The sequence below is a fragment of the Canis lupus genome, chromosome 7 (genome assembly GCF_003254725.2).
Source record: "Canis lupus dingo isolate Sandy chromosome 7, ASM325472v2, whole genome shotgun sequence".
NCBI lineage: Eukaryota > Metazoa > Chordata > Mammalia > Carnivora > Canidae > Canis > Canis lupus.
In genome coordinates this window covers 65063119-65075148 of record NC_064249.1, presented here as the reverse complement: position 1 = coordinate 65075148, position 12030 = coordinate 65063119, and the positions used below count along the sequence as shown (strand labels likewise).

Genomic DNA, 12030 nt, shown 5'->3' with positions numbered 1-12030 from the left:
CTTCTCAGGGAGGCTGCTTCTCCCTCTCCTTCTGCCTGTAGCTCCTCTTGCTGTGCTCTCTTTCTCAAATAAGTAAATAAATTTTTTTAAAAAATGGAAATAAACACTAATATGTTTAACTATCATATTTAATGAGTTTTATTTTTAGCTGACATTTTATTGGGTCTTTACTGATTTTTGGATAAAACTTCACATGAATTACAGTATTTGAAGCTTTCAGTAACTCTAGAGCATAGGTATTATGATTTTCACTCATATTTTATGAGTAAAACAGATGCGTAATTCACATGACAAAGCTAATTTATTATTTTTTTTATAAGTCAGTTGACAACTGACTTTTTTTTTTTTAATTTTATTGATTCATGAGAGAGAGAGAGAGAGAAAGAGGCACACAGGCAGAGGGAGAAGCGTGCTCCATGCAGGGAGCCCGACGTGGAACTCAATCCTGGGTGTCCAGGACCACACCCCGGGCTGAAGGGGGTACTAAACCACTGAGCCACCGGGGCTGCCCGACAAAGCTAATTTAATGGAACAAAATTGGAATGGAACCCAAGTCTTTTGGACTTCCAAAACCCATTTTCCTAGCCAATTAAACAATCTTGTTAATTTCTATACATTTCACTATAGAACATGGGTCAGCAAATTATAACCTACTCATCAAATCCAGCTTGTCACCTGTTTTTATAAAGTTTTATTGGAATATAGCCACACTCAGTCTTTGATTATGGCTTATGCCTGCTTTTACACTATAATGTTAAAGACAAATAATTGAAACAGAACAATCTGGCCCACAAACCCTAGATTTATTTTTTGATCACTTGTAGAAAAATTTGCAGACCCCTGCTCTAGAAATAACCTTATTACTAAGTTTTGAGGTCATGATGTCCTCAGGTACTTTTAAAGCTTTTATTACTATATCAAATCAAAGACATTCTTTTTATTGTTTCCTCAACCTTTTGTTATCCTACAGATAGCAATCTTTGGTCATGGTTAAAAAAGAAAGTTTCTAAACCAACCTCCTTTGTGAAGTCTTTCCCATACTCAACCATACTTGCTCCTTTTCTCAATTATTATAATTAAAGTACTTAATGCAGTTTCATTCACATCATAGTTACTAGCTATGACTCCCCTGGGATCTAGCAAGTGCTGGGCCTGAGTAGATATTTACTTAATAAGCATTTACTAAATACTTTCTAAGTGGCAGTGTTCTAGACACTGGAGATAGAAAAGTGAATATGGCAATTTTTAATATAGAAAAGAAATTGAGCATGGAATCTGGGTCTATGGTCCCTTCAACAGCTGCAGCAGATTCACCAGAGTGCTAAAGAACATTCAGACCTATTGAATCAGAATTTCAAGAGGTAAGGCTCAGTAATCTGTTCATAATCAGCACTTCAGATGATAAATAGAAAAGTTTGAGAATCACTGTATCAGTAAGTAGGAAAGGCTGTTTATAAATGTGCAAATATTATGAGAAGAACAAATCTCACATGATCTCTCTTAATACAACCAATTTCTGTCAAAATATGATCTTCTGTTATTTCTTCCTTCCAAAAGATTACTACACATACTTAACTGGGAACTGGGACCTTGTTCCAATCTCTTATTAAACTTCTCTTTTACACCACTGTAACCCTGTACCTGGCACATGGTAGGTATCAATAATTTGTGTTCAACTGTTGAATATTCAAAGCAAAAATCCTTCAAGTTGTCCTAGTATATAGAAATAGGAGGTTTTCCCAGCTTTAGACTGGAATGATATGAGGATCATTTGAGTACAAGGAAGATAACATATTCAGGCAAACATCTGGTCAACTTATACCTTGTTTTCCTCCCTTTAGAAATGCCTCCATCTAGGTCTCAGGGCCACTACCCTTGTAGGGAATATGAACTTCCCTCTCAAGGCTAAACTAGACCAAGCAGAGCCAAGTGGACTAGTGGAAAAGGTCAGGCATTATGGATTCTTCTTCATTGTAGATAATCTCTTTCTAGAGGCTTTAATCTGCAGAAAGCCCTGAAGTATATTTTTAAAAGGATTACCTACCTCTGAAGATGATAGATACTCCAGTATCTACAATAAGAGGTTTATAACAATGGACTCTTGCTATGCCTGCATAGATCTATCCCTCCCACTAGAACTCTGAATTATTTTGCTGGAGGCTACAACATTCTGAGTAGTTTGTTGGGAGTTGATGGGAGGTGGGGATAACTCACCCATACAAGCTTAGCAGAGTTGAGCCGCTGCAGCTTGTTGGGCTAGCCTTTGATGCAGACTGGTTGGACAGGTTCTGGATCTACAGAAGAACCGGTTTGACTGGCCTGTTATGCCAACATATTCTGGTTTGATTCCATGTTCCACAGACGGTAGAAACCTGCCCAGCCAGTTAAATGAAAGGCATATTAGGTTATCCATTGCACACTGTATATAGCTTAGATGCAGCAGGACTCTTTCACATAGCAGTAGTGTCTAGCAAACTCTAGTGTGGTCCAGAGAAGCGGCTTCCTCTGATTTACTGTTTAAGTTTGTAGCTTCAGAAGTCAGAAGTGAAACACCTTGTGCTTTTGACCCAGAGCAGAGGTTTCCTAAATAAATTGAAGGGTAAGTTAACATATTTTTTTATATTCCTCAATTTTCTATGCACTTTTGAAAAGCTAAATTAAGAAATGATGTTTAAACAGGTATCTATGTTTAACATGATAATGCCTGGATTATACCTTTTATGTCAAGTTGGCTAAATATTGTTTTATAATACTTAAATATAAGTTCATTGATTTGTTTAGATAAAGATTACTTGGTATATAATACACTATTTTTTGTAAGTTGGGCATGGCTTTAGTTATGAAGAAAGCTGGGTTGAATACTTTTACTAAATAGATTTCCTCTTAATGATTCATGTTAAGCCATCTACTTCTTTGATAATATACTATCATGTTTTATAGGACATTGCTATATGGTAACAATTTTATATGGTCAATCTAATTGTGAATATGATAATAATTGCCTTTTTAAGGCATAAAAAATAGTGTTGGCCTGCTTGGTGATCCTAAGTACATTACAGGAACAATTCACAGTAAGAATTGAGAAGTGTGAAAAACAAAGATTGTGGAATCTGGTAACTGATTAACTATTGGAGCTCAAAAGTACTTGCTGAGCTGAATAGAAAGGAATGAAGACAGGTTTTGTCATGCCTATTAGGTCTGAAAAACTTTTTAAGTTAAAGAATATTTGGATCTTCCTTTATATTTTTAAATAATTTTTACCTCTCTTTTTTACTGATGCAATTTTTATTTTAAGTAGTTTGTGTCTTTTAAAATCAAAGTTACCAATCAATCCCTTTACATTTATTTTGGTTACCAAACTACTCCCTTAGTTATTAATATCGGATTGAATTGAATGTACATATCTTCTGGACATTGAATTAATATAGCAGCTGACAAGTGAATTTATCTGGGAATTAAAACAGCTTTTTAAAACAGAATTATACTGAATACTTTTCTGTCAAGAGCTGTCTATAGATCATCTTAATATGACTTTGTCTTAAACTGAGCAAGAGTGATGCATCTTTTTTATTGTCCCCAGGTCCCCACTTTGTCATGATGTTCAAACTCAAAGGCTCTAAAAGTTTCTTTAGGAAGTTAATAAAGAATTTTTTTAAGTGAGAAATAATGTTCAGATATCATTTTGTTTGCAGGAAGGTTTGCACAGAATTGCAGGCAATTCTGCACAAAACTTCTGAAAATTCAGCTGAACTTCTAAAAAGCTATGTATATTGAATCTGCATAAGGAATATGCTGATTCAACAAACCGAAATCAATTTTATTCAGCATACATTTGTATTCTGACAATTTTAGGGGAGACTATGGATCAAAATTTTTCGTTGGCTGAAAGTTTCTCTTTTCAATTAGTTTTCAGGCAAGATATAGATATATGTCATTAGAGTATACTTTTAGTGTTTCTGGTAAATATATTATACATATTAATTAAAAAATTTTAAACTATACTGTTTAAAATACAAGGCTTTCTGTTTAAAGATAAACTTAAGTGGGAACTGCAGTTTATTTAGTGGACATTTTTTGTTTATGGTTTTGAAGAAAGCTATTTAGAAACTAGATACATATTTCATATATACATGAAAACTTTGGGTAAAATTTCAAGCCTAACTATACTTTGGAAAAGGATTCTACAGCTCTCATATAATACACTTTGCAGTTTCAAATATATGAAAGTCCATAAATATGACCTTTATGTATTTCCTGTAAATTGATCCCTTTAAAATACTAATGCATTGTGATGTTTTGCTAAAATTAAGGACATATGGATTTATAAATCAAATTATGGAGCTGTAAGTGTACATGTGTGTATTTCACATAGCCCTACATTATCTCAGGACCCAGGTCAAAAAGGATTCTACCCATCTAAAAATCTCTTTATTCTTTAAATTAAGTCAGGGATGTATTCCTTTATCCTTATTTCTAGCCTCTCAGTTTCACACAATGATTCTTTTTGTCAACAATTCTAGCTTTCTTAACAACTGCAACCTGTTTCCTTCCTAAATTCTTCATATGTTTCCAACAAAAAGCACTTAGAATCCCGAAATTTTTTAACTTGAAGAACTCTTAAAGAATAACTAGTGCAGGGGCACCTGGGTGACTTACTCGGTTAAGTGTCTCTGACTCTTGATCTCAGCTCAGGACTTGATCCCGGGGTCATGAGTTCAAACCCTGCAATGGGCTCCAGGCTGGGCCAAGAGCCTACTTGAAAATAAATAAATAATGCATATATAAATAAATAAATAAATAAATAAATAAATAAATAAATAAAGCAAGCATCCAACTCTCCATTCTTCACTTAAATAAAAAGCCCCCAAATGTGGTTAAATCACTACTATTCAAGCTAAAAGTAGACCTGGGAGCAAAACATTTCAGTTTCCTGAATACTAGCCCAAACTAATATTTTTCACTATCCTACATTGAGTCTTCTGAATATTACATGAAATCTACTCTATATTTTCTAAAGAACTGTAAAAGATAAAATTATAAGTCTCTACTAACTCATAAACAAAAAAATGTTTATTTTCATATATATATATGAATATATATATATATATATGAATATATATATATATATTACCCTTATATCAATATAGTTTAGGATTTGCCAAAGAAGTTAGTACTTCTAAAATTTGGTTGGAACTGGCAGGAAAATTTCAGTAAGGTTATAAAGACCAGAATTGCAAAGTTCAAAACCCATTTTAGAGGTAACAGAACCTGCTTTTTTAAGGGGTAAGGTTCTTAATATGGTGCTTTGCACATAAGTTCTCAAAAAATGTTTTAAATGTTTGTAACTTGAGGAATTGCAAGGAAATGGGACCACAGAAATCTTGAGAACAAAGGCTCAAAAATCGCAATTCTGATTTCTAGAACTAAATGTTAATTCTCCTAATCCCCTTATTTTTTCACAGGTAAACTTGTACTTGAGGGATGCTTCTTAACTTTCGCAAATTTAGTTTTGTCCAAGTGGACTTTGAAAAATAATCACTTCCGTTTGTTTCTCATTTTTACAATTTAGAGTAAAGGTAGTATACTGGAAAACATAGGCTTTTGAGTCAAACTAAGATGTATTTGAATACTGGTTGTTACAACCTAGTTTACCTTTGCAAATTATTTAACTTTGAATTCTCTTTTCTCCATCTGTAAATTAAGGAAGCGAATACCATTCTCTCAGTTGTTGGGAGGATTAAATGAGATACTTTGCCTAAACCACCTAGCAAGTACACGGTAGGTGCCACAGATGTCAATTCAATATCCTTCCCATCTCTTTAATAGACTATATAATAAATTTCAACAAATGGCTTAAGTAAGAAAAGTCAAAGCTTAGCTTGGAATATACACTTTATTTTTGTCAGAGAGATAAAAACTAAATTAGCAACCTCGGAAAGTGTCAGGGAGGAATGCCTGCCCCTGCCCTATGGTCCTTCTGGCTGGACTCATAATCAAATTGACATGAGACAGATTAACAGGAGAAAATCCAATTTAATAGGCATTTGGGGAATCCACACAAACATGAAATTCCAAAGAAAATGAGACAACATGAAACTTATATGAGCAAAGGAGGGGTATGGTTCGAGGATACAAAGGGGAGGAAAATCATTAGCAAGAATGTAAAAGGATGTGTTTGGAAAAACAAAGGTTGCCTTATTATGCAGATAGGCTCCTTAGTAAAGGACAATCTCTCTTTTTTTTTTTCAAATACGCTCCACACCCAATGTGGGGCTTGAATTAACAACCTTGAGACCAAAAGTTGCATGCTCTGCTGATTGAGCTAGCCAGGCACCCTAAAATTTCAATTATCAATCGTCTATACCAAAGGAAGGAATTGTGGCAAGGACGGTACAAATCATACTTACTTGTGCCTCATATCCAAGTTTTTCAAAGCCATTTCATAGCAATTTGTATCTATTATTTTATAAGACAGATTAGTTGGCCAAAGATTTCTATATGCTCTAAGGCTTGTGTTCTTTCTAGTACTGATTGAATTATTTCTTCAGGGCTCTAGAATATTTTTGTTCTTCTTAAAGATTCTCTTCCAAATTAAATTTATTGTAGGTCAATATTAAATTGTACTTCATTCTCATGATAATAAATAATGATAGGTTGAGTCCAAAGAGGGGTGGGTGAAAGAAGTAAGATGGAATAGGATTTAACATTTTCTAAAAGTAATACTAAATTAGTGATACATTGGTTAAGAGATGAAACCAACAAGCAAAGTTCACACGTGAGATACTATGAAATTTTATATCATGGATCAGAAGGGAGTTCAGAATAGTGAGCTAAGAGCTTGCTTAACTAAAGTTGGGCCAAGGGGGTACCTGGCTAGCTTAGTAGAGCATGTAATTCTTGATCTTGACGTCATGAGTTTAAGCCCCACACTGGGTGTAGGGATTACTAAAAAAACAAAAACAAAAACAACTTAAAAATAAATAAAGTTGGGCTGATTGACACATCTTCCAGAGTGTAAATAAAAAGCAGGAAACAGATTATGACTTGATATTAGAACCAACAAATAGATTCACTTATAACACAAACTCATCTTAGTGAGCTCTTGCAATCAACTTTAACTTCCTGGTCTGACAGGAGATCCCTGAAGTTGGTAGGTCTTTCCCTCAACACAAGGACCCATAGATTGACCAGACACAACACATTTTGAGAGCCATACCTGCACTGTGTTTTCCTCCTAAATGCTAAGAGGAATGTGCCAGCTTATCATTCTGGGCAGAATCCTACACCCACACTGACGGATGTCAATTTTGGCATTTATTAGAGTGCCAGTAAATCTTGAAAACAATAAATATCTCATTACTTTGCTGATGATGTGTCTTTAAGTGCTACTTCAAAATGCCTGTCGTTGCTGTGCTTGATTTATAACAAGGACTCATTTTAATCTTGCAATCTAAAAAACAAAAAAGTTTTTTTTTTTTAAGATTTATGTATTTGAAGGAAGCTCATGTCCTTGAGCATGAGCAGTGGGAAAGGGCAGAAGGAAAAAAATCACAAGCAGACTCCCTGCTGAGCATGGAGCCAGACATGCTTCATCTCATGACCATGAGATGAGACCTGAGACAAAATCAAGAGTCAGATGCTTAGCAACTGTGCCAGCCAAAAGCCCCAAATTGTTTTTCTTTTAAAGTGAAAAGCTTGTATGTAGATGGTATACCTAGAGACAAAAATATCACTTCACCAATGTAGCCCACTAATTATATAATATTCTTATTAAAACTATTTTATTAGATACATAAACAATTTAGCTTTATTTGAGTACTTACTGAATTAGTATTCAATTTGTGTATTTATTTTCATGTATTTAGAGTGGGTATTACTATAAACAATTGAAAAGGCAGGAAGTAACATAAATTTTAAAAATATTTTTAAAATATTTCTTTATTTGGGCACCTAGCTGACTCAATTGGTAGATAATGTGACTCTTAACCTTGGGGTCATGAGTTCAAGCCCCACATTGGGCATAGAGCTTAGTTTAAAAAAAGAATTTTTAAAAATTTCTGCATAAAATAGCTAATTTGGATAAATCAGCCGTAACAATCAAACTTGCTAAGCCTCAAAGACTAACTAGGAAACAGAAGATGTTATAGCTCATCCTTAAAGACATACAGACTTAAAAGTAATCAGAAAACTATTGCCTTAGAAGTTATGTATTACTGACAGAGTGAAAATATAACTTGCATGGCAAACTTTAGTTTCAAAGTTCTATCTTAAAACAATTCCCTTGAAGTTTCTTTGTCTGTTACTACAATGATTTAGATTAGCAGTGAGAAACACTTCCCCCCAATATGAAAACATTTTAAATCTAATGAATTTCTAAATGAATCTTGAAGCATTAAGAAATACAATATCAGTAACTTTATGTAGCTCGCAGTACATTTATGAACCTGGAACAATATTGCGGAGTTCTGTAATGTGGATCTTTATTAAAAAATTTACATTTAACGTATACAGGGCTAAATCTGGAGGGCAAGTTCTCCTAACTGAAAGTAGATGGTAAAATCAGTCACGTCTCTAAAAGTATTAATACTGTAATCAATTTTCAATAATCTAATAATTACTGAATGGTAAACACTATTCCATAGCATTTTAATGAGCTGTTAAATTCTATTCTAGTCATTTTCCAAGCAGTTGTTTAACAAAACTTAAAACAAATTTATGTTGCTCAGGAGTAAGTATACTATTTTTTAACTATAATGTCAATTTAACCACTTGAAACTGGCTACAGGCCATTCAGCAAGAAAAGCTGTTCAGTCCATTCCAGCATGACAATATCAATCTCTTTTCCCATAGCTTTATTTGTTAAGATGTGTTTACATCTTTGAGATGAATGGCATGTTGTTCTAATTTCTCCACTAAATATAAATTAAACACATCTAGCATAAATTAAATTCTCAGCAGTTCATTGGTATCATAACAAACCACATGTTTATACAAATGTTGAAGCCAAGTAAGTATTACCAAATCAAATTTCTACAGAGGAAGAGCACAATGACTCTGAAATTAAAATTGGGTTATCTTTTCAATCTGACAACCCAGTCTATGGTTTCTTAGTTCAGTTTATGAGAACATGTGATTAATAGTATCATGACACTCATTCAGTCCCTGTGGAGTAAATTGGCTTTCATTTATTTCATAGTCACAGGTTACCCTCAGCAGCATTATCACTGTAATAATGTATCAGTGTTTTTCAAAGTGTAGTCTGTAGACCATCCAATTCACCTGAAGGATGCTTATTAAAAATGCAGATTGCTAAACTCCATTCTAGACATATCACATTAGATCCTATGAATCTACATATTTATATTTTTTCCAGATTATTCTAATGTTCAATAAGGTTTGAAAAGTGGCAAGAAAAGATTCTCTTCCCTATAAGAGACTGAGCAAGAGTATATAAATTCCTTCAAATCAAACTGTTACCACTACCAGAAAAATAGTCTCAATTGTGCAAGTCCAATCAGTCTTGAGTCAGTATCAAAATCCTTACAAATTACTGCATATAATTAATCTGACTGTCCCATCCACACATTCAAACTTTCAAAAGTTAAGTTTTCTTTTCTTTTTTTAAATTAATTTCTATGTCTAACATGGAGCTCAAACTCAAACCCCAAGATCAAGAGTCACATGCTTTATCAACTGAACCAGGAAGATACCCCCAAAAGTTAAATTTTCTATTAATATCTTTAAAATAGTGAAATGGATGGGGCGCCTGGGTGGCTCATTGGTTAAGCATCTGACTCTTGACTTCAGCTGAGGCCATGATCTCAGGGTTGTGAGACTGAACCTCTCATGGGGCTCCTTGCTCAGCAGGGGATCTATTTCAGGATTCTTGAAGTACAATTTCTCCCTCTGCCTCTCTCCTCTGCCTCCCTCTTGCATGCTCTCCCTCTCTCTAAAATAAATAAATAAATTTTTAAAAATAGTGAATTGGAAATCTTTTTTTTTTTTTTTTTTTTTTTTTAAGTAGGCTCTATGTCCAACATGGGGCTTGAACTCACATGCTTGAGATCAAAAGTCACAAGCTTTACCAACTGAGGCAGCTAGGCACCCCTGAAATGGAAACCTTATGTCTTAGTTTGGATTTTCCGTGGAAAATGAGTCTTCCAAATTACATGCAAATTCTCTACTTGAGAAGTCATCCCCAGGGAACAAGAGCTGGGCATTAGAAGAAAATGGGAGGGAGGGGAAAGCCAAAACAAGAGTGCATCCTTGAATGCTTACTTCTATACTGGCAAATGGGGCTCAATCCCAGGACCCTTCTTACAAGCCATGAAGCTGCCTCAGGCTTGCCTGCCAGAAGATGAGAGAGAAGCATTTATCTATCAGTTCTGACTTCTGTCAGTTAAGGGTTGCCTCATAGGTTGCTAATTTCCTCACACTTTCAGGGGGTACTTCTGTTTCCAAAGGCTTCAAAGAAGCCCTCAGGCAGAAAGCCAGGTGAAGGGCTGTCAGGTTTTACCTTCAAGAATCCAGCTGCCATTGGAACGGCTAAAGCCAGCGGAGTCCAAGAGCTGTCCAGTACCTCACTGTGATAGGAGAAATATGATTAAACTGCTTTTTCCTTAATTGACCAATATAATTTAAACTAATACATATGCAACTAAAATGGATTTTCTGAAAAATGAGTATAGCAATTTCAAATGGCAAGAGAGGAACTTTAGCCTAATTTTGTCTGATGTATTTGATCCATTCCCACAAAACCTGAGATGCATTGAAACTTGATCTTTTGTGAGAAAGGCATTTTCTAATAAACTACATTTCATTTCCTGAATTTGGCTGCCAATTTTTAAAGGGCCAAACAGCACCAAATGAACAAATCAGTATGTACTCTGTAAATACTTTTATGCCCAGTATTGATTCAAAGGCTTTACTGTTTAGTTTACGTTGGTAAAATTGTAGTTAAAAACAGACTGACTACACTGGACCCTAAAGTAACACTTCTCATTATAGTGAAACACAGAATTTTGAATAGTACAAGTTTGTGTTGGACTATGTCCAAGAGGGTCTGGTTACAAGAGCTAATTCATTATAACCTTTATGTGATCTTGGAGCATAGTTCTGAAGAATACATTAGAGGAAGGCTCTACTCAAGTAGATTAAAAACAGAAAACTGAAATAGCCAGTTATTTGCTTTACGTAAATATCCTATTTGTTGCATAATTATAAAAACCGAATTTAGAGAAAATGAGGAAGGAGTAAATATAAATTTTTTAAAAAGAGCTGATTAAAAGCATATCATCTGGGCAGCCCAGGTGGTGCAGCAGTTTAGCGCCACCTGCAGCCCAGGGCGTGATCCTGGAGACCCGGGATCGAGTCCCACGTCAGGCTCTCTGTATGGTGCCTGCTTCTCCCTCTGCCTGTGTCTCTGCCTCTCTCTCTCTCTCTCTCTCTCTCTCTGTCTCTATGAATAAATAAATAAAATCTTAAAAAAAAAAAAGCATATCATCTTCATTTAACTTGAATTATGTTAAAATCAAATATCTGAGTTTTATAAAATAACTCTCTTGGACAGTGGTTAGATTAGCTAACGAATTCATAAGGGTAAAATAGAGAAATTGAACTAAAGAGGGCATAGAAATTTTTTAAAAGTGAGTACACACACTGTTGAACAAAGGCCATTACGAAGAGATACTATTTTTAGAAGGAGTTATCAAATATTCTCAGATCTTCACTAAATTAGTTCAGATCACAACCAACTTGATGCCAATACCTCCTTTCTTGCACCTGAAGCTGAGTAGGTAAATACAAATCTGTTAGGTAAACAATTTCTTACAATCACAAATTTCCAAAACACATGAAGAAATTAGTTTCCCCTTTCTATACAGTTTTGCAGTTTAGCTAGATGATTTTTAAAGTTCCTGGGAGGGCAGCCCCAGTGGCCCAGCGGTTTAGCACCGCCTTCAGCCTAGGGCGTGATCCTGGAGACCAGGGATAGAGTCCCACATCGGGCTCCTTGCATGGAGCCTGCTTCTG

The 12030-nt window shown here is 34.8% G+C and overlaps 1 protein-coding gene across 1 annotated transcript in view; it reads left to right on the top strand.

The window, feature by feature from the left end:
• Window positions 1-2417: 2417 nt before the first annotated feature.
• Window positions 2418-12030, top strand: part of RBBP8 (RB binding protein 8, endonuclease) — a 100962-nt gene continuing 91349 nt past the window's right edge. The window contains exon 1 of the mRNA XM_025429328.3: window positions 2418-2599. The gene's annotated coding sequence lies outside the window, so the exon portion shown is untranslated. The remainder of the gene's footprint in view (window positions 2600-12030) is intronic.